The sequence below is a fragment of the Coregonus lavaretus genome, assembly GCF_964263955.1.
Source record: "Coregonus lavaretus genome assembly, chromosome: 8".
In the NCBI taxonomy this organism is placed as follows: Eukaryota; Metazoa; Chordata; class Actinopteri; order Salmoniformes; family Salmonidae; genus Coregonus; species Coregonus lavaretus.
In genome coordinates, this window is record NC_139995.1 from 32,266,131 (window position 1) to 32,288,338 (window position 22,208).

Sequence of the window (22,208 nt, forward strand, 5' to 3'; positions counted from 1 at the left end):
ACGCAAATAAATATCCTGCACCGTGGCCAAATCATTGTCCATTATTATCAATATCTCCGCCTAACTTTATGCTGCCGTAAGTTCTGGATAATCATAGAGAGGTTACCCCATGCATTATAGTTCGTCAACCATACGATGAGTATATAACATGCATATAATCCGTCCAGCTTATAATTCCCAGAATTAACCTCACCACACCGAACGCGTTGCAAGGATTTTATGGCCCATTCCTAAAGAATCGCCTCGCTTCGAGGTCTTTACCAGATTCACGGTGCCCTAAAGAATGCGCATATCGGCCTTCTCTAAATTTCCCCATTGTCACCCGTTACCAATGAAATAACATTTTAGCAGACTCCAGTCGACCGCAATAACGCCACCCGAGGCAAGGTCGGAATGGTACATCTCTCCAGTGTACACAAGTCGTATCCAATCCAACAAACTCCGAAGCGGTAAGAAAAACTCACCATTTTTTTGGCCATGCTTCAAAGCGAGTTAGCCTGGCGGTTGACTGAAACAAGGAAGAGACGCAAACCCAGCCCCACGTTGGGCGCCATTATGTCGTATCGGATGAATGGTGGCCATTATTGCTGTCAACAAAGAGTCCGTTTTATGCTGCATCGTGTTAGAGGCTTTTATTAAAATCACGAGGTTACAGCATAAATGACAGGTGACATGACACCCGGAGAACGGCTCCTCCGATTGCCATGGCCGTTCTGACGTCTTCCTCGCCTACCCCCCTATTTATAAACAATGAAACTCCCTCTTCTGGCCAATCCCCAGTCTCCCCTGTCTACAAGACACTTCCGGTCTGTTGTATTTGGCGTCACACCCAAAACATTCCCTCTTGCTACTAACACAAACAACATTCCATTTCTTCATGAAAAACATTTAACAAAGGCATAATCTTCAGATACTATAAATCACACCACAGGTCTTGTCTTAACTAAGTTAGCCATCAGTATTCAGTGCTCATGACTTGGCCCAAGTCGAGACATTCCTGCCACCTTGGCTATTCCTGCATCGTCTAATGAGTTAACTTTATTACACTGAGACGGTTAAATCCAGTATTAACCTGGTGCATAACACATATACACACATGCTTTTGACTTTGATGAATTTATTTTGGATATAATACTCCTAGTCTATCAAGAGGACGCTAGGTAATATCACATATACACTACCAGTCAAAAGTTTGGACACCTACTCATTCAAGGGTTTTTCTTTATTTTTACAATTTTTTACATTGTCGAATAATAGTGAAGACATCAAAACTATGAAATAACACATATGGAATCATGTATTAACCAAAAAGGTGTTTACCAAGAAGGAGAGTGATGGAGTGCTGCATCAGATGACCTGGCCTCCACAATCCACCAACCTATTCTTCAAATAGCCACCCTTTGCCTTGATGATAGCTTTGCACACTCTTGGCATTCTCTCAACCAGCTTCACCTGGAATGCTTTTCCAACAGTCTTGAAGGAGTTCCCACATATGCTGAGCACTTATTGGCTGCTTTCCCTTCACTCTGCAGTCCGACTCATCCCAAACCATCTCAATTCGGTTAAGGTCGGGGGATTGTAGAGGCCAGGTCATCTGATGCAGCACTCCATCACTCTCCTTCTTGATAAAATAGCCCTTACGCAGCCTGGAGGTGTATTGGGTCATTGTCCTGTTGAAAAACAAATGATAGTCCCACTAAGCCCAAACCAGATGGGATGGCGTATCAAGTCTGATAGAATTTCTTCTTCTTGGGTGCTGGTGGTTCAGGAACACCATAATTATCCCTTCTTTCAGCAGCTCTGTCTCTGTATTTCAGCTGCACAGAGAATCACAGAATAATATCAACATGATACAACTCAGAGGTGTCATTGAATATCTCGACTTTCTAAAAGCCTCCCTTTGAATGGTAGCCTACCTCTATATATCTTTTCTCTCCAACTCCTCCAGCTCGGCATCCAATAGTTTGGATCGTCTGTGAATTTCCACGTTTTGCTAAAACGATCAACAGAATAAAAAGGTTAATACTCCCCGGGAACTATGCAATTCACACATTTAAAAGGCATGACTAGTCTTGGCATGAAAGTGCAACAGAATGCGTGTTCTCACCTTGCTTATGCTAAAGGACAACTGCACACCATGAGCAGATGGTAGGGCTAAAAATAACCCAAAATATTTCCACCCAGACTCAGCGATTAAAGTGTCATCCTGCTTGCTGCTTGCCATCCTGCAGGTCTGAAGCTGTTGGTGCACCAGCAGCAAGGCGTCTTCGCTAGGGAACTGCCTGAGACAGAGCAGACAGGTCATCTTCCTCCAGTCTGTCAGCTTGTCTGACCGCTCATCACCTCCAATTCCCTGATCTGGGTCTGCTGCCTCCTCTGGGTCACTGCCCCCACTGTAAACTGCCACCAGGCTACTCTGCAATATACACACAAACATTTTACTTCTAAGTGAGAACCATGCCACACAAGCCACTGGAGAATCGAGGGCCGGGCTTTCCAATAGATACACAGTGACAAAACATCTCACCACAAGATGGCCTCCAAGGAGCTAGAAACACTCTTAACCCAAGCTGCAACTATCTTTGTTTGCATCCTAAAATGCTTCAGTGGCGTCCGCATGCTTCCCAGCCGAAACAGTTCAGAAGAGTTTGTGCATATATTATGATGACATTTTGTGACTTTAAAAAAAATAGTTTTGGACTTCTGTGAGGGTTTTTTCGGCTGTTCAGGCACACTCAATTTTTTCTGGAGGCAAGCCGAAATTCGGAGCCGAATTCTATGCCCCTTCGTCAGTGATTGGTCAACAGTAGGGATTCTTCAATAAAGTCGTTGTTGTCATTCAATGAGAGACGACTTGTTTTCATGCACATTTTTTTCATCAATAAATACTGCACCAAACATCTTAGTTAAATGTAAAATTGCGCGCCTAAGATCTCGGAAAAAACTTCAAAATTTATGACAGATTTCTTGAGTTATCTTAGATTAATTCTGACTATTTTGAGGAAGTGTATACCGGTTATGGCGTCTCAAAATGGACAAACAGTACTATTGTCGCTTTTTTCTCGTTTTTCAAGTGAAGGTCTTTTAAGGGAGTATGCAAGCCCACTTGTTCGGCTTGGCGCCAGCCAAACTGAAGCATGCTGACGCCTTAAGCCTCATCCTTACCTTGGCTGGGGTTTCTGGCTCTCCCTTCTTCACCAGCTCGTTCTTCACCAGCTGGGTCTCAAACCCTCCACCATGCTGGAGGAGCAAAACACACAACAGCTCATTGACATAACTGACACACTCATCATCGTATCAAACAGGTCATCATCCTTCACTGATCCAGTAACTGCTGCACCTTGACCTAAGAGCCATCTGTATTGACTCAGAGGGTTATAACCATGAGTACCATTTTCTCAAAGAGGGTGGAGAAGCCTGCATTGGCAGCGGCAGCCTCTCTCCTGTCCTCGTCCTTGTCCTACCCCAGGAAGCTGCTCTTGAAGCTCTTCTTCTGCTTGTTCAGGCTATTGGCCCAGCACTCAAGGTCTTTAGCTATCTGAGATGGTAGAGAACACTTATTTTTACCATAGCTCACTATAGGCACTAGTGCTTCAGTATGGGACTTCCCCCTGCCTGTAGGGGGTGTCTCTGTCTGTCTGTCTGTCTGTTACCTGCTGGGAAGACTTGCTCTTGGGCTTGTCCTTCCTCTCCTTGGATTATTTGCTTGATGAGGCTGCTGAAGAGGCCTGTTCTCAGCTGGAGTCTGCAGCTGTTGTGTGGTTTCTGCTGCTGCAGCGATGTAGGTCTGTGTCTCACTGTTCCAGTACAGGTACTGTTGGGTCTGGGAGTTGTAGTAGTACTACAGGGAGAAAGATATGCATGATATTATCTATTATTTATGATCCATTTTCTTATAGAGCAGAAGTCTATAGGGGTGAGATCGTAGTTACATACCTGGCTGTTAGGCCCAGATGACTAATTGTATTGGTAAGCGGCGGTATCAGAAACAACAACAAAAAATGTGTATTGAATCTCTGGGTATTCAATGTGTGGTAAATGACGTTCAAACTTAATAGGGAATGTAAATCCAATATGGATTCCCATCTTACCACATATGCTATCAGAGAAAGGGGCAACTCCAGTGGGGGCTGCCAAGGTGGCTGCTGTTTTAAGTGAAGAGGTGGCAGCCTGTGGTGTTACGTCAATCTGCCTAACTAGTTGGTGCATCTGTGGGTGGGAAAACACCACCACCACATGTTCAACTTGCTGCAGTCATCATTATTGTGACAACACACAGTATTTAATGTACATCATATAGACTGAGCAGCATGTTTATAACAAGCAGCATGAATGTTGATGTGAGCCATTAAGCCCTACCTGTATGGCAGGCTGGCTGAGGAGGTGATGCTGATAGACCTGTGCGGTTTGGGACATAACCACCCCTGCTGCTGTAGCGATCAGGGCCTTCACTCCTGGTGCAGCTACCATTAAGATACATACAACATGTTAAGTCCACCATATCGATCAGACAGTCTGAGTCACTAGTTGTAGTGTTAAGATGGACTGTGTAGTAGACATGGGTCTAATTGGATTCTTACCTCCTAATATTCCGTCTCCAGGAGCAGGAACCACAGACTGGTCTCATAGACTAGACGTAACATATTAAATGTAAATCCGGGACACTTAAATTAGTGTGGACGTATAACGCAAATGTCTAACAGTCCTAAGGTTGCATGTTTGACTCTCATCACTGACAACTTTAGCATTTTAACTAATTAGCAATGACTTACTATTTTTTAGCTACTTTGCAACTACTTAGCATGTTAGCTAACCCTTCCCCTAAAGCTAACCTTAACCCTTTTAGCTAACCCTAAACCTAACCATAACTCCTAGAGCTAGCTAACATTAGCATTAGCCACCTAGCCACCTAGATAACGTTAGCCACAAGAAATTGGAATATGTTTTGGAAATTAGTAACATATTGTACGTTTTGCAAATTCGTAACATTTCATACAAAATGGATGATGGATATCCACAATTAATACATAAACAAAGATTGATCCTACTCTATATATAAAGAACTGTACACAAACACACACAGAATAGTTAGACGATGGTACTTACTGTCGCCAGAGTTTTCTCCAGCTTGCTGAGGTTCTAAGCTTCAGTCATTGTGGCCAGTAGACTCTGACCCGTCTGTTTAAAACACAACAACGATGCAGTTCTGTCACGACTTCCTCCGAGGCTGCCTCCCGAGTGGCGCAGTGCTCTAAGGCACTGCATCACAGTGCTAGCTGTGCCACTAGAGATCCTGGTTCGAATCCAGGCTCTGCTGTAGCCGGCCGCAACCGGGAGACCAATGGGGCGGCGCACAATTGGCCCAGCGTCGTCCAGGGTAGGGGAGGGAATGGCTGGCAGGGAGGTAGCTCAGTTGATAGAGCATGGCGTTTGCAACGCCAGGGTTGTGGGTTCGATTCCCACGGGGAGCCAGTATGAAAATAAAAAAGAATAATGTATGCACTAACTGTAAGTCGCTCTGGATAAGAGCGTCTGCTAAATGTAAATGTAAATGTTGTTCGGGCAGGCTTCGGCGTTCATCGTCACCGGCTTACTAGCCACTGCCGCTCCATATATCATCATTCCATTTGTCTTGTCTTGTCAATTACACACACCTGGTTCTTATCCCCTCATTGTTGTTTTGTGAGAGTAGTGTAGCTCGGTGGAGCTACTCGTACCTTGTATTGCCGGGGTAGATTTTTCCCCTGTGCCTATTTTCTGTTGTCGCTATCCAGCGCAATTGTGTACAACGGAATAAACTCTGTATTTGGTGATATACCCTCCTGCGCCTGACTCCTTCTATCACACTCATTACAAGTTCTATCAAGGCCCAACCCAGCAACTACGATATCACCAGGGATTGGCCACTGGATTTTCATATGAAGGGTCTGGAATATGATACTTGATACTGAACAATCACGTGTCTCTTTTGCTGGGTCATCCACATTGGGGATGCATGTCTAAACACAGGGCTACTTACCCTCTTTGACTGCTCCAGACCTGAAGCACTTCAGCCTATTCTGGAAATTGTACAAGCCGCACTGCAAGCAACCGGTTACATTGTTTTCATTCAGTTGAATTCAACTTTAAAGACAAAAGAGTGTATCTGGGAACCTTGATGGAAACTATGAATGAAACCATTTGGTGATACAAAACAGAGAAAGGATTTGGTCTGTGGAGTACAGCACATGGAGGTGAAGAGAGGATACTTATAGCATTGCAGAGCCAGTTTTCAAATGTGTGTCTACGGTTGCTGTAGTGCATAGCCATGCTCTTACCCTGGATCGTCAGCATATTCTGTAAGATCAAAGGCCGGCTTCCCGAGTGGCACAGCGGTCTAAGGCACTGCATCACACTGCTTGAGGCGTCACTACAGACCCTGGTTCGATTCCAGGCTGTGTCACAGCCGGCCGTGACCGGGAGACCAATGAGGCGGCGCACAATTGGCCCAGCATCGTCCATGTTAGGGGAGGGGTTGGCCGGCCGGGATTTTCTTGTCCCATCGCGCTCTAGCGACTCTTTGTGGTGGGCTGGGCGCCTGCAAGCTGACTTCGGTCGCCTGCTGGATGGTGTTTCCTCCGACACATTGGTGCGGCTGCTTCCAGGTTAAGCAAGCAGTGTGTCAAGAAGCAGTGCGGCTTGGCAGGGTCGTGTTTCGGAGGACGCATGGTTCTCGATCTTCGCCTCTCCCGAGTCCGTTCGAGAGTTGCAGCGATGGGACAAGACTGTAACTACCAATTGGATATATATATATATTTTTTTTTTTTTTCTCACCTTTATTTAACCAGGTAAGCCAGTTGAGAACAAGTTCTCATTTACAACTGCGACCTGGCCAAGATAAAGCAAAGCAGTGCAATAAAAACAACACAGAGTTACATATGGGGTAAAAAAACATAAAGTCAAAAATACAACAGAAAATATATATACAGTGTGTGCAAATGTAGCAAGTTATGGAGGTAAGGCAATAAATAGGCTATAGTGCAAAATAATTACAATAGTATTAACACTGGAATGCTAGATGTGCAAGAGATTATGTGCAAATAGAGATACTGGGGTGCAAAAGAGCAAAATAAATAACAATATAGGGATGAGGTAGTTGGGTGGGCTAATTTCAGATGGGCTGTGTACAGGTGCAGTGATCGGTAAGGTGCTCTGACAACTGATGCTTAAAGTTAGTGAGGGAGATAAGAGTCTCCAGCTTTAACCGAAAAAGGGTAAAAAAAAAACAGGTCCTCATACTATCACACCCCATGAGAGAGCACAGCCCGGAAGGGAAAGAGTGGCCAGGTTCACACTCGCTTAGGGACAACCCCTCAGAGAATACAGGGGTCCGTAGATCAGACAGGTGAGAGAGAGAGAGAGAGCGAAAGAGAGAGAGATGTCTAGAGGGAGAGAGAGAGAGCTGCAGGTGTGAGCAGTGTGTCAGACCGGAGTGGTGCCAGCTCATCCTTGGCCCATTCCCTCATCTTCGGTTTGAAAGGTGGAGGATGTGTAACGGGCCAAGAGACTGAACTGGAACAGTGTGCTATATGGAAGCCTGCCCTGGGGGCAGCCATAACAAAACATGGCTATGTGAGACACCCAGAGCCAAAGAACGCCTAAACTCTCAAAGTAAAAGTAAAATCCCTCTTTTCTCAAAATATGCGCTTATTTAGCTAAACAACAGCACACAGAGAACAAGCTACCTCCACTTTTGATTGCTTAAGTCCTGAAATCCACTTTTCATTCCAAAAGTTCAAATGTATAAGTTGACACTGTGTATAGTGAGATTTAGAGTGTCCGATACTAATCTTGCTCATTTTTACTGTACAGGATTTATTGTACAGAATGTAGAATAGTTTTTGCTGTCTAAACTGTCAAAACTTGAATTTCTGGCAGAATAAGCAATGTAGTTTAGGAAATTATAAAGGCAACTTAAAGAAAGAAACCCGATTCATATAACAAAAGCGTTGGTGCAGTCCTTTGTCTAAAGTGCACTCGGAAGATATTCAGACCCCTTGATTTTTTTCACATTTGTTACATTACAGCCTTATTCTAAAATGGATTAAATCGTTTTCCCCCCTCATCAATCTACACACAATACCCCATAATGACAAATAAAAAACTGGTTTTTAGACATTTTAGCAAATGTATAAAAAAATTAACAACTGAAATATTACATGTACATAAGTATTCAGACCCTTTACTCAGTACTTTGTTGAAGCACCTTTGGCAGCGATTACTTCCTCGAGTCTTCTTGAGTATGACGCTAACAGCTTGGCACACCTGTATTTGGGGAGTTTCTACCATTCTTCTCTGCAGATCCTCTCAAGCTCTGTCAGGTTGGATGGGGAGCATCGCTGCACAGCTATTTTCAGGTCTCTCCAGAGATGTTTGATCAGGTTCAAGTCCGGGCTCTGGCTGGGCCACTCAAGGACATTCAGAGACTTGTCCCGAAGCCACTCCTGCGTTATCTTGGCTGTGTGCTTAGGGTCGTTGTCCTGTTGGAAGGTGAACCTTCGCCCCAGTCTGAGGTCCTGAGCGCTCTGAAGTAGGTTTTCATCAAGGATCTCTCTGTACTTTGCTCCGTCCATCATTCTCTCGATCCTGACTAGTCTCCCAGTCCTCCCTGCCGCTGAAAAACATCCCCACAGCATGATGCTGCCACCATCATGCTTCACCGTAGGGATGGTGCCAGGTTTCCGCCAGACGTAACGTTTGGCATTCAGGCCAAAGAGTTAAATCTTGGTTTCATTAGACCAGAGAATCTTGTTTCTCATGGTCTGAGTCCTTTAAGTGCCTTTTGACAAACTCCAAGTGGGCTGTCATGTGCTTTTTTACTGAGGAGTGGCTTCCATCTGGCCACTCTACCATAAAGGCCTGATCGGTAGAGTGCTGCAGAGATGGTTGTCCTTCTGGAAGTTTCTCCCATCTCCACAGAGAAACTCTGGAGCTCTGTCAGAGTGACCATCGGGTTCTTGGTCACCTCCCAGACCAAGGCCCTTCTCACCTGACTGCTCAGTTTGGCCGGGCGGCCAGCTCTAGGAAGAGTCTTGGTGGTTCCAAACTTCTTCCATTTAAGAATGATGGAGGCCACTGTGTTCTTGAGGACCTTCAATGCTGCAGAAATGTTTTGGTACCCTTCCCCAGATCTGTGCCTCGACACAATCCTGTCTCGGAGCTCTACGGACAATTCCTTCGACCTCATGGCTTGGTTTTTGCTCTGACATGCACTGTCAACTGTGGGACCTTATATAGACAGGTGTGTGCCTTTCCAAATCATGTCCAATCAATTGAATTTACCACAGGTGGACTCTAATCAAGTTGTAGAAACATCTCAAGGATTATCAATGGAAACAGGATGCACCTGAGCTCAATTTCGAGTCTCGTAGCAAAGGGTCTGAATACTTATGTAAATAAGGTTTCAGTTTTTTATTTTTAATACATTTGCAAAAATGTCTAAAAACCTGTTTTTGCTTTGTCATTATGGGGTATTATGTGTAGATTGTTGAGGGGGGGAAAAGTATTTAATCTATTTAAGAATAAGGCTGTAACATAACAAAATCTGGAAAAAGGGAAGGGGTCTGAATACTTTCAGCTCTCAGCAAATGGTCACTTATACAGCAAATGTATCAAAGGTCAGTCTCTCAAGACATCTGTTTGTTATTTTGGGCTTTGATCTCCAAGACAAAATGTAGACTTGGCGATTGTTAAAGCAACCTGATTGGTCTCTATCCATCAGGTAGCATCTTGCACGTGAATAAACTCCACGAAGGCGAAACCTCTGCTTATTCCTAGAGACAGCATTCAAATATAGATGGGAGTCGTGTTAGTCAGAGTGCTTTGGCATTACATTCAAACTCTGTCACAGTCTGCTTCACAACCCAATACAAGTGAAACAGTGGGATATATAATTTGAAGAGGGTAGGGTGGAGGAAACGTTTGCCATAGCATGAAAGCCTTCAGATGACAGTACTTGGACCGCACTTGAATGATTGCCACTCAAAGATGATAAGATAAAATGTGAAATGTTTTAACAAACACAATCTCATCTAACATCCATAAATAAAAACAATCCACAAAACAAAAGACCCACTAGTTTAGGTGTGATGAAGGTTCCTTTGCCATGGCAAATATGATTGATATCGGAGGCAGGGTGTCATGTGTAGGGTGGTGGTGCGTGTGGAGCTGAATGAACCTGAGACTCCAGACAACAACTCTCACATGTCCTCTTCTTCATCAGCCGGATGTCCACAAGCTGGGGTCCCTGCAGCTGCTCAAGAGCAGCCCAGATCTGAAACACAGGAGGGGGACTTTCAGTGGGCCATAGTTCACCATATTCGAGAGAGGTCACAGTCCACAATGTATGTTTCTTATTATACACATCAATACAGCATATGGCAGCTCTTTGAAGAATGTATTATTAGTAGTTAAATCAACGTGTGGTTAGGAAAATAGACCACCTACAGTTGAAGTCGGAAGTTTACATACACTTAGGTTGGAGTCATTAAAACTAGTTTTTCAACCACGCCACAAATGTCTTGTTAACAAACTATAGTTTTGGCAAGTCGGTTAGGACATCTACTTTGTGCATGACACAAGTAATTTTTCCAACAATTGTTTACAGACAGATTATTTCACTTATAATTCACTGCATCACAATTCCAGTGGGTCAGAAGTTTACATACACTAATTTGACTGTGCCTTCAAACAGCTTGGAAAATTCCAGAAAACGAGGTCATGGCTTTAGAAGCTTCTGATAGGCTAATTGACATCATTTGAGTCAATTGGAGGGGTACCTGTGGATGTATTTCAAGGCCTACCTTCAAACTCAGTGCTTCTTTGCTTGACAACATGGGAAAATCTAAATAAATCAGCCAAGACCTCAGAAAAAACATTGTAGACCTCCACAAGTCTGGTTCATGCTTGAAAGCAATTTCCAAACGCCTGAAGGTACCATATTCATCTGTACAAACAGTAGTACGCAAGTATAAACACCATGGGACCACGCAGCCGTCATACCGCTCAGGAAGGAGATGTGTTCTGTCTCCTAGAGTTGAACGTACTTCGGTGCAAAAAGTGCAAATCAATCCCAGAACAACAGCAAAGAACCTTGTGAAGATGCTGGAGGAAACAATTACAAAAGTATCAATATCCTATATCGACATAACCTGAAAGGCCGCTCAGCAAGGAAGAAGCCACTGCTCCAAAACCACCATAAAAAAGCCAGACTACGGTTTGCAACTGCACATGGGGACAAAGATCGTACATTTTGGAGAAATGTCCTCACAAAATAGATGGCATCATGAGGAAGGAATATTATATGGATATATTGAAACAACATCTCAAGACATCAGTCAGGAAGTTAATTCTTGGTCGCTAATGGGTCTTCCAAATGGACAATGACCCCAAGCATACTTCCAAAGTTGTGACAAAATGGCTTAAGGACAACAAAGTCAAGGTATTGGAGTGGCCATCACAAAGCCCTAACCTCAATCCTATAGAACATTTGTGGGCAGAACTGATAAAGCATGTGCGAGCAAAGAAGGCCTACAAACCTGACTCCGTTACACCAGCTCTGTCGGCCAAAATTCACCCAACTTATTGTGGGAAGCTTGTGGAAGGCTACCCGAAACGTTTGACCGAAGTTAAACAATTTAAAGTAAATGCTATCAAATACTTATTGAATGTATGTAAACTTCTGACCCACTGGGAATATGATGAATAAAAAATAAAAGCTATTCCTGAAATAAATAATTCTCTCTACAATTATTCTGACATTCACATTCTTAAAATAAAGTGGTGATCCTAACTGACCTAAAACAGGGAATTTTTACTAGGATTAAATGTCAGGAATTGTCAGAAAGGTGTATGTAAATCTCCGACTTCAACTGTACATCTTCCTCTGTGACCTGGAGGGACAGGCCTCTGAGCATGATGGCCTTGCTCTCCTCCTCCCCTAGCTCCATCTTGTAATCTTGCTCTTGATAATCGCCATCAGACAGATAGCCATCTTCAGACCTGTCACTCTTTCGACCTCTCTGCAAGAAGACAGTTGTCAACTGAAGAGGGCATGCAAAACTACATAGGGGAACAACAACAACTCTTCATGGAAAACAGCCCGCTGCAGTGCAGATTTCTTTAAATTAATGCATGCCCAAGGTCAATAAGATCTCCATGAATGTAACTAGATTCCTCACCTCAGGGCTGTCTCTATCTCTGCGCTCATCATATCAGTCAGAGTGTCTCTCGTCACTCCAGCTATGGTCATAATCCCACTCTGGGTCTCTGTCCAGTCTTTCATGCCACTCTGGGTCATCTCGCCACTGGTCTGACTCATACCTCCCACTAAGCTCACTGCGGCCAGGCCTTAGAACATAAACACACAGGGTAACATTATTCACACGACATATTCAGCTAATACATTCCTAGAAAATCGCATGTCAGAAGAAGAGTGCATTGCATCTAGACATTCAGGGGGTAGCTACCACACATCACCTTTTTCTTTTCCTACACATTTAGCTCCAGAGTAAGGTATAAAGGTTGGGGAAAATCTCACCTCTTATCAGCTCCCATGTTTCACTGCTGAACAGCTACAGCCAGGCTTACAAATAAACTGTAGGGACGCAACATTTATTTTGAAACACCTATTGTTGAATGGCCTACAAATAGTATAAAAACACAATTAGCTACTACTAGGGTGTTAGGTGACATGACAAACAATGGAAGCTATGCGAGAATCCTCCCAAAAATGCAGTAAACAAATCAGTTTTCACTAAATGTCAATAATTTGGTCGTCAAAATATATAATAAATCATTTGAAAACATTAATATGGCAGTTGTTATCCATGTCTAAAAATCCCAATACTGTACATTATGATATTTATGCAATATGATCCCAAATGTAAAGCAAGTGCCCTGCTAAGAAAGTTCAAATCTGTGGGAAAGGCCTTTTTGTGAAACCTGCGAAATCGTTGTGTTCATATATACTCTTTGCTATGGGTATTCCTCAACCTGTCAGAGTAAGATGGATGTGAGACTGTATTGCCAAGAAGTATGGGAAACTCCTGGGGGTGTTTCACTATCATCAGACAGATTTTGATAGGAAAAGAAAAAAGGTTTTAGTTTAGGTAGATCAAAACACAACCATGTTTTACATCTCTTATGTCTCGCATTTACGAAATGGATGGTTGTGTAGAAATATTTTATTGCTAAAGTGGTTAAATTGCTAGATATTGTGACACACCCCTGAACTAAAAAAATGCAGAATAATGCCTGGCTGGAGGGGGGATGGGCCGCATAAACTAATGTAACCCAATATTGCAAGCTTTGATAATATAATCTTGGAAATATAGATCTATAAACACAGAGATACAATAGGCCGGAAATATCAACTACAAATATTTATGATGAATGTAAATGTAACTTTTTGGAAGCTGATTAATAGACAGCTTTCCAAGTAAAATTTGCTCTTATTCAGAGCTGTATGGTCATGCCTGACAAAAATGCATACAATTACGCATGTTTTTGGATGTTGTGGCTATTGTAATCTAATCGGCTATAGGGAAAACAAGTGGGCTCAGACACTGAAAACTGTCATTCTTTTCAGTCAAAGGTTCCTCTGTGGATTTTCTTTGTTCAGCCCTTACTCTTTCAATTGTGTTAGGGGGCCCCCCCTAGATTTGACTCCAAATCCAATATGGCGTCCAAACTCCAATATGGCTGCCACAATACCATTAAATGGTGGTTTAATCACCTGTATATATGTTTTCAATGAGAGACATCTTTCAGATTTGTGTACTGTTATTATGACCTGTAGTCAAGACTACTTGAGTACAATTCAACTATGTTGGGAATCCAATAAGCCTGCCATAATTACACTCAAACACCTTTGTATGGATATAGAAAAGGCAGCAGACTGCTTGGCATTGCAACACCAAGTATTCCAAGTCACAAGCCTCTTTGAGGATCAATGAGGCAACTCAGAGGTTCCAACGAAAGAAAAGATAATCTAACCCTGGCTCTTAAGTCATTTAGAAGTGAGCTTTGAGTCATGGCTAGTCACTGCATTCGTGATGGACAATTGGGACGTTCAGGTGCATTCTTATGCTGTTCAGGTTGAGTTTGAATATTGCAGATAGATTGTGGCTTCTATCAATGTAATTGTCTGCATCATTTCCAATCCCCCATACATGTACATTACATTTACATTTACGTCATTTAGCAGACGCTCTTATCCAGAGCAACTTACAAATTGGTGCATTCACCTTATGATAGCCAGTGGGACAACCACTTTACAATTTTTGTTTTCTTCTTTTATTTTATTTTAGCCTTATTTTTGTGGTTAATTTTTATTTTCTTAAAAATATATATATATTTCTTATTTGTTTAATTTTCATTTGTTTTATATATGTATTGTTGTTTTTATTTTTATTTTTGTTGTTTATTTATTTTTATGTGTTAAAAAATATATTATTATTATTATTATTATTATTATTATTATTATTATTTGTATTTTTTTTGTGGGGGTGGGGTGGGGGGGGGGGGGGGGTAGAAGGATACTTTTTTATACTATCCCAGGTATTCCTTAAAGAGGTAGGGTTTCAAGTGTCTCCGGAAGGTGGTCAGTGACTCCGCTGTCCTGACATCGTGAGGGAGCTTGTTCCACCATTGGGGTGCCAGAGCAGCTAACAGTTTTGACTGGGCTAAGCGGGAACTGTGCTTCCGCATAGGTAGGGGGACCAGCAGGCCAGAGGTGGAAGAACGCAATGCCCTCGTTTGGGTGTAGGGACTGATCAGAGCCTGAAGGTAAGGAGGTGCCGTTCCCCTCACAGCTCCGTAGGCAAGCACCATGGTCTTGTAGCAGATGCGAGATTCAACTGGAAGCCAGTGGAGTGTGTGGAGGAGCGGGGTGACGTGAGAGAACTTGGGAAGGTTGAACACCAGACGGGCTGCAGCGTTCTGGATGAGTTGTAGGGGTTTAATGGCACAGGCAGGGAGCCCAGCCAACAGCGAGTTGCAGTAATCCAGACGGGAGATGACAAGTGCCTGGATTAGGACCTGTGCCGCTTCCTGTGTAAGGTAGGGTCGTACTCTGCGAATGTTGTAGAGCATGAACCTACAGGATCGGGTCACCGCTTTGATGTTAGCGGAGAACGACAGGGTGTTGTCCAGGGTCACGCCAAGGTTCTTTGCACTCTGGGAGGAGGACACAACAGAGTTGTCAACCGTGATGGCGAGATCATGGAGCGGGGAGTCCTTCCCCGGGAGGAAGAGCAGCTCCGTCTTGCCGAGGTTCAGCTTGAGGTGGTGATCCGACATCCACACTGATATGTCTGCCAGACATGCAAAGATGCGATTCGCCACCTGGTTATCAGAATGGGGAAAGGAGAAGATTAATTGTGTGTCGTCTGCGTAGCAATGATAGGAGAGAACATGTGAGTATATGACAGAGCCAAGTGACTTGGTGTATAGAGAGAATAGGAGAGGGCCTAGAACTGAGCCCTGGGGGACACCAGTGGTGAGAGCACGTGGTGCGGAGACAGATTCTCGCCATGCCACCTGGTAGGAGAGACCTGTCAGGTAGGATGCAATCCAAGAGTGAGCCGCGCCGGAGATGCCCAACTCGGAGAGGGTGGAGAGGAGGATCTGATGGTTCACAGTATCAAAGGCAGCAGATAGGTCTAGAAGGATGAGAGCAGAGGAGAGAGAGTTAGCTTTAGCAGTGCGGAGAGCCTCCGTGACACAGAGAAGAGCAGTCTCAGTTGAATGACCAGTCTTGAAACCTGACTGGTTTGGATCAAGAAGGTCATTCTGAGAGAGATAGCAGGAGAGTTGGCTATAGACGGCACACTCAAGAGTTTTGGAGAGAAAAGAAAGAAGGGATACTGGTCTGTAGTTGTTGACATCGGAGGGATCGAGTGTAGGTTTTTTGAGGAGGGGTGCAACTCTCGCTTTCTTGAAGATGGAAGGGACATAGCCAGGGAACAAGGATGAGTTGATGAGCGAGGTGAAGTAAGGGAAAAGGTCTCCGGAAATGGTCTGGAGAAGAGAGGAGGGGATAGGGTCAAGCGGGCAGGTTGTTGGGCGGCCAGCCGTCACAAGTCGCAAAATTTCATCTGGAGAGAGAGGGGAGAAATAAGTCAAAGTATAGGGTAGGGCAGTGTGAGCAGGACCAGCGGTGTCATTTGACTTAATAAATGAGGATCGGATGTCGTCAACCTTCTTTTCAAAATGGTTGATGAAGTCATCCACAGAGAGGGAGGGGGGAGGGGGAGGAGGAGGAGGATTCAGCAGGGAGGAGAAGGTGGCAAAGAGCTTCCTAGGGTTAGAGGCAGAGGCTTAAAATTTAGAGTGGTAGAATGTGGCTTTCGCAGCAGAAACGGGGGAAGAGAATGTAGAGAGGAGGGAGTGGAAAGATGCCAGGTCCACAGGGAGTCTAGTTTTCTTCCATTTCCGCTCGGCTGCCCGGAGCCCTGTTCTGTGAGCTCGCAATGAATCGTCAAGCCACGGAGTAGTAGGGGAGGACCGAGCCGGCTGGGAGGATAGGGGACATAGAGAGTCAAAAGATTCAGAGAGGGAGGAGAGGAGGGTTGAGGAGGCAGAATCAGAAGATTGGAGGGAGAAGGATTTAGCAGAGGGAAGAGATGATAGATGATACAGTATGTATTTTTTAAATATATATATTTATTATTATTTTACCCTAACCCTATCACCCCTCCCTGTCACATCCACTCCCGCTCCCCCGCTCCGGTGCTAGACGTCACCGGTCTACTAACCACCGGTCCTGTTAACACATCTTTACGCACACCTGGCAACCATCATTACGCACACCTGCGTCTCATCATTAGTCACACCTGGACTTTTTTACTCCCTTGATTACTTACCCTTTATATAGCACTCTTTTGTTATCAGTCATTGTTTATGTTTCTATGTCAGACGCAGCTCTTGTATCACGCCATGGTGGTTATTATTAAACTCATTAACTCAACCTGCTTCCTGACTCCCTGCGTCTACGTTACACTCCCCTAAATGGAGTAAACTAATGGATAACAATACTTAGGCTTATACATACTATATACATTTTACATTAGTTATATTTTGTTTGTTTTTAGTCCCAGCCTTCAGCTACCCTCAACCCCTCCCATCTATCTCTGAATACCATCCAGTTTTGATTTCTAGCTACCATATATTTTCCCGCTGTGATGTTTCATAAAGGTTCTGAAACTTTCTATTCTCATAGTTTCTACAGATTGTAAATTAAAGATAAAAATGTCTGCTAAGCCATTTTTGAACCTGCAACCAAAAACAAGCTACATATGGACAGTACCAAAACAAGTGATCTAATGATTCTGTCTCTTTGCAGTAAAATCTGCAGAGCTGGGATGATTGTATCCCCCATATATTTAACATTCTATTGGTTGTAAGAATGTTGTATAATTTAAATTGAAAAACTTTAAGTATTGAATCTGGCGTAGTTTTCGTACAAGTTCATAAGCCATGTGCCATGGATACGGTACATCGAAGATCTCCTCCCAACTATTTTGCAACCTGTCAATTTTTTGGTCCTTAAATGAAACTGGTATACTTGTTTATTTAGCACATTTTTCTTCAGCCAATTTTGTCTTTAATCCAGGGCCGACAGACAAGTTCCTCACAGTGGGGAGAACAAGTATTTGATACTTAGTTTTCCTACTTACAAAGCATGTAGAGGTCTGTAATTTTTATCATAGGTACACTTCAACTGTGAGAGACGGAATCTAAAACAAAAATCCAGAAAATCACATTGTATGATTTCTAAGTAAATAATTTGCATTTTATTGCATGACATAAGTATTTGATACATCAGAAAAGCAGAACTTAATATTTGGTACAGAAACCTTTGTTTGCAATTACAGAGATCATACGTTTCCTGTAGGTCTTGACCAGGTTTGTACGCACTGCAGCAGGGATTTTGGCCCACTCCTCCATACAGACCTTCTCCAGACCCTTCAGGTTTCGGGGCTGTCGCTGGGCAATACGGACTTTCAGCTCCCTCCAAATATTTTCTATTGGGTTCAGGTCTGGAGACTGGCTAGGCCACTCCAGGACCTTGAGATGCTTCTTACGGAGCCACTCCTTAGTTGCCCTGGCTGTGTGTTTCGGGTCGTTGTCATGCTGGAAGACCCAGCCACGACCCATCTTCAATGCTCTTACTGAGGGAAGGAGGTTGTTTGCCAAGATCTCGCGATACATGGCCCCATCCATCCTCCCCTCAATACGGTGCAGTCGTCCTGTCCCCTTTGCAGAAAAGCATCCCCAAAAAATGATGTTTCCACCTCCATGCTTCACGGTTGGGATGGTGTTCTTGGGGTTGTACTCATTCTTCTTCTTCCTCCAAACACGGCGACTGGAGTTTAGACCAAAAAGCTCTATTTTTGTCTCATCAGACCACATGACCTTCACATGATCCTCTGGATCATCCAGATGGTCAAACTTCAGACGGGCCTGGACATGCGCTGGCATGAGCAGGGGGACCTTGCGTGCGCTGCAGGATTTTAATCCATGACGGCGTAGTGTGTTACTAATGGTTTTCTTTGAGACTGTGGTCCCAGCTCTCTTCAGGTCATTGACCAGGTCCTGCCGTGTAGTTCTGGGCTGATCCCTCACCTTCCTCATGATCATTGATGCCCCACGAGGTGAGATCTTGCATGGAGCCCCAGACCAAGGGTGATTGACCGGCATCTTGAACTTCTTCCATTTTCTAATAATTGCGCCAACAGTTGTTGCCTTCTCACCAAGCTGCTTGCCTATTGTCCTGTAGCCCATCTCAGCCTTGTGCAGGTCTACAATTTTATCCCTGATGTCCTTACACAGCTCTCTGGTCTTGGCCATTGTGGAGAGGTTGGAGTCTGTTTGATTGAGTGTGTGGACAGGTGTCTTTTATACAGGTAATGAATTCAAACAGGTGCAGTTAATACAGGTAATGAGTGGAGAACAGGAGGGCTTCTTAAAGAAAAACTAACAGGTCTGTGAGAGCCGGAATTCTTACTGGTTGGTAGGTGATCAAATACTAATGTCATGCAATAAAATGCAAATTAATTACTTAAAAATCATACAATATGATTTTCTGGATTTTTGTTTAAGATTCCGTCTCTCACAGTTGAAGTGTACCTATGATAAAAATTACAGACCTCTACATGCTTTGTAAATAGGAAAACCTGAAAAATCGGCAGTGTATCAAATACTTGTTCTCCCCACTATACCTTCTCCCCTTTCCACTTGCCTCCTCCATTTTTGCAGTAATGTTGCAATCAGTTGGTTGTAATTTTGGATAGAGCAGACATTTCAATATAATTTAAAAAAACAAGTCGTTAGGTGTAGGCAGGGCCATAAGTAAATAGGTAAACTGGGATATGACTAATTTTCCACAAACAGACATGTGTTGTCCTTTCCATGGTAGCAAAATCTTATATAATTTGGCTAACTTTCTATTAAAATGTGTTGCAGTGATATCATTTATTTATTTCGGGATATGAATACCGAGTATGTCCACTTCAACGTCTGACCATTTTATTGGTAAACTACACGATAATGTAAAAGTTATATATTTTTTGCGATCCAATAGGTAATATGGTGCATTTATCATAATTCGGTTTTAATTCAGAGAGGTTAGAAACATTATCTAGATCCTCTATGAGGCTGTGCAGGGATCCAAATTGCGGATTTAAAAGAAAACATGAATATTCAGCGTACAATGGTATTTAGGAAGGATGCAACCACACATGATGACAAGCACATGAGGCAGATGTTCACTAAAACGAACCAACACAACCTGACACTCATTGACAAGAAATGCCATCAATTTAGTGGGCCTTCACATGTCATAGGAATTGCAGTTCTCCAATGTCAATGCCAATCCTGAATCTCCCAGAACTGTCCTCGATAGGCCCACTCCACCATCAGCCCTCCCCTCTGGCAGTTACAACAGACAGAAACACCATGGAACTGGACTGCCACATGTCAGGAGGCCATTCAACAACCAATATGCCATCTGGAAAGTGCTGGTGTGCATTGACCTCATATGTACAGTACCTATTTTGATACCACCCATGGCTGGCCAGGCCATGTGATACCTGAACTGGTCTCACATGTAAAGAATGAGGTCTCATGTTGGGGTGACACATGCATTGGTCTGGTAAACTGTGCAGTAATCCCAAAATCCCTTTAAGGACATATAATAATAATAATAATAATATGCCATTTAGCAGACGCTTTTATCCAAAGCGACTTACAGTCATGCGTGCATACATTTTTGTGTATGGGTATGCCATCTATAGCAAACAAGAGACCCCTTAGAATGGTCAAACTTAAACAAAGATGCTGTATGTCATTGTGTATGGTGGCTGGGGATCAGTGGTGGAAAAAATACCCAATTGTCATACTTGAGTAAAAGTAAAAGATACCTTAATAGAAAATGACTCAAGTAAAAGTGAAAGTCACCCAGTAAAATACTACGTGAGTAAAAGACTACAAGTATTTGGTTTTAAATATACTTAAGCATCAATGGTAAATGTAATTGCTAAAATATACTTAAGTATCAAAATAATTAAAAGTTAAAAGTATAAAACATTTCAAATTCCTTATATTAAGCAAACCTGACGGCACCATTTTCGTGTTATTTTAATTTACGGATAGCCAGGGGCACACTCCAACACTCTAACATCATTTACAAACGAAGCATTTGTGTTTAGTGTGTCCAGAGGATCAGAGGCAATAGAGATAACCAGGGATGTTCTCTTGATAATTGTGTGATTTGGACCATTTTCATGTCTTGCTAAGCATTCAAAATGTAATGAGTACTTTTGGGTGTCAGGGGAAATGTATGGAGTAAAAAGTACATTATTTTCTTTAGAGGGGAGCAGGGGCGGTGTGTTCATTAGGGCGATATGGGCGACGCACTGCCAAACGGGAAAAGCAAGGGATTTTTTTTCTAATCAATTATATCACGGCAACAGTAGTTATCAGTGTTCTAATCTAGACGTCTGATCTGCCACTAAATGTCCAATCAGGCTAAAGTCGTGCTTCAAATGGCCCCGCCCGTTTTGGGGCGATTTCAGTCAGGTTGAAAATCGCCCAGAAGTCTCTCATAGCCTCTCATGTAAAATCTTTTTTTTTCAAATATCAGAGCTTTCAATACAATCTCTATGGGTTTCTGAGGGCTTGCACTTACGCGCTTTCGTCATACGTAACATAACCATGAACGTAACTAAGAAAAGAGCGGGTAGCAGCGTCAATCAATTCACGTACTACTATCAAGATGGCTATAGCATTCAGTGCAACTCGATTGTCTCTTTGAAAGAAGTTCACATCAAAGACCATTCAAAACGAGCTACTGGAGTGTATGCTAGCGGTCATGAGGGAACATATTGTGGAGGAGGTGAAGTCGGCGAACTTCGTAGCTATCCAAGCTGACGAGACCATGGACGTTTCTACACATACACAGCTGGTGCTGAGGTACATAGATAGCAACCACAGAGTGCAGGAGCGCTTTTTTGAGTTCCTTCCCATCTCGGAATCAACCTCAGTCTCAATCGCCAGTGTGCTTTTGGAGAGACTGAAACTGAGAGTCAAACTCATTGCGCAAGCTTACGATGGAGCCAGTGTGATGAGGGGAGAGAAGGCTGGTGTGCAGCAAAAGGTATGTGAGCATTTCAAGAATGCCCATTACGTGCATTGCTATGTGCATCAGCTGAATTTTATGCCTGATTTCAATGAGAAAGTCATTGACCACTTTGCTGCATTGAAAGAGAGAAGAGAACAGTTTCAGTACAAGTAATGTAGCCTCTCTCTCTCTTTGTCCCTCCCTGTCTGTCTCTTTAACACACACACGCCCAAATCAGTTCACAGTTGATGTTGTTTAAAATAGTTATTTTTCATTTTAAAAAAAGTAAAACTTTTTTTTTTTACAAATCTATACAATTGGCCAGAATATGGTTGTTCATATTTACAAATCTATACAATTGGCCAGAATATGGTTGTTCATTTTTACAAAGCCATACAGATAGCTGTGTTTACCTTTTCTAGAAATTATTTTCAAATTCTGTTTTCAGGCAAAATGTCTATCACTGTTCATTTTCACAAATCTATACAAGAGGGCAGAATATGGAAGTGTATAAACATTTCCTATTACCAATAACTTGCATCAATGT

The 22,208-nt window shown here is 43.1% G+C and overlaps 1 pseudogene across 1 annotated transcript; it reads right to left on the minus strand.

Annotated features, from left to right (window-relative positions):
* Positions 1-1,724: 1,724 nt before the first annotated feature.
* LOC311134015 (RNA-binding protein 5-like) lies at positions 1,725-12,594 on the minus strand (annotated as a pseudogene). The gene is made up of 13 exons: positions 12,578-12,594; positions 12,219-12,387; positions 11,916-12,059; positions 10,243-10,312; positions 9,739-9,812; positions 6,249-6,336; positions 4,360-4,463; positions 3,654-3,841; positions 3,392-3,538; positions 3,166-3,240; positions 2,222-2,416; positions 1,917-1,993; positions 1,725-1,817 (listed from the first exon to the last, which is right to left on the minus strand). The product of its transcript is annotated as an RNA-binding protein 5-like (transcript).
* Between the last annotated feature and the right edge of the window lie 9,614 nt (positions 12,595-22,208).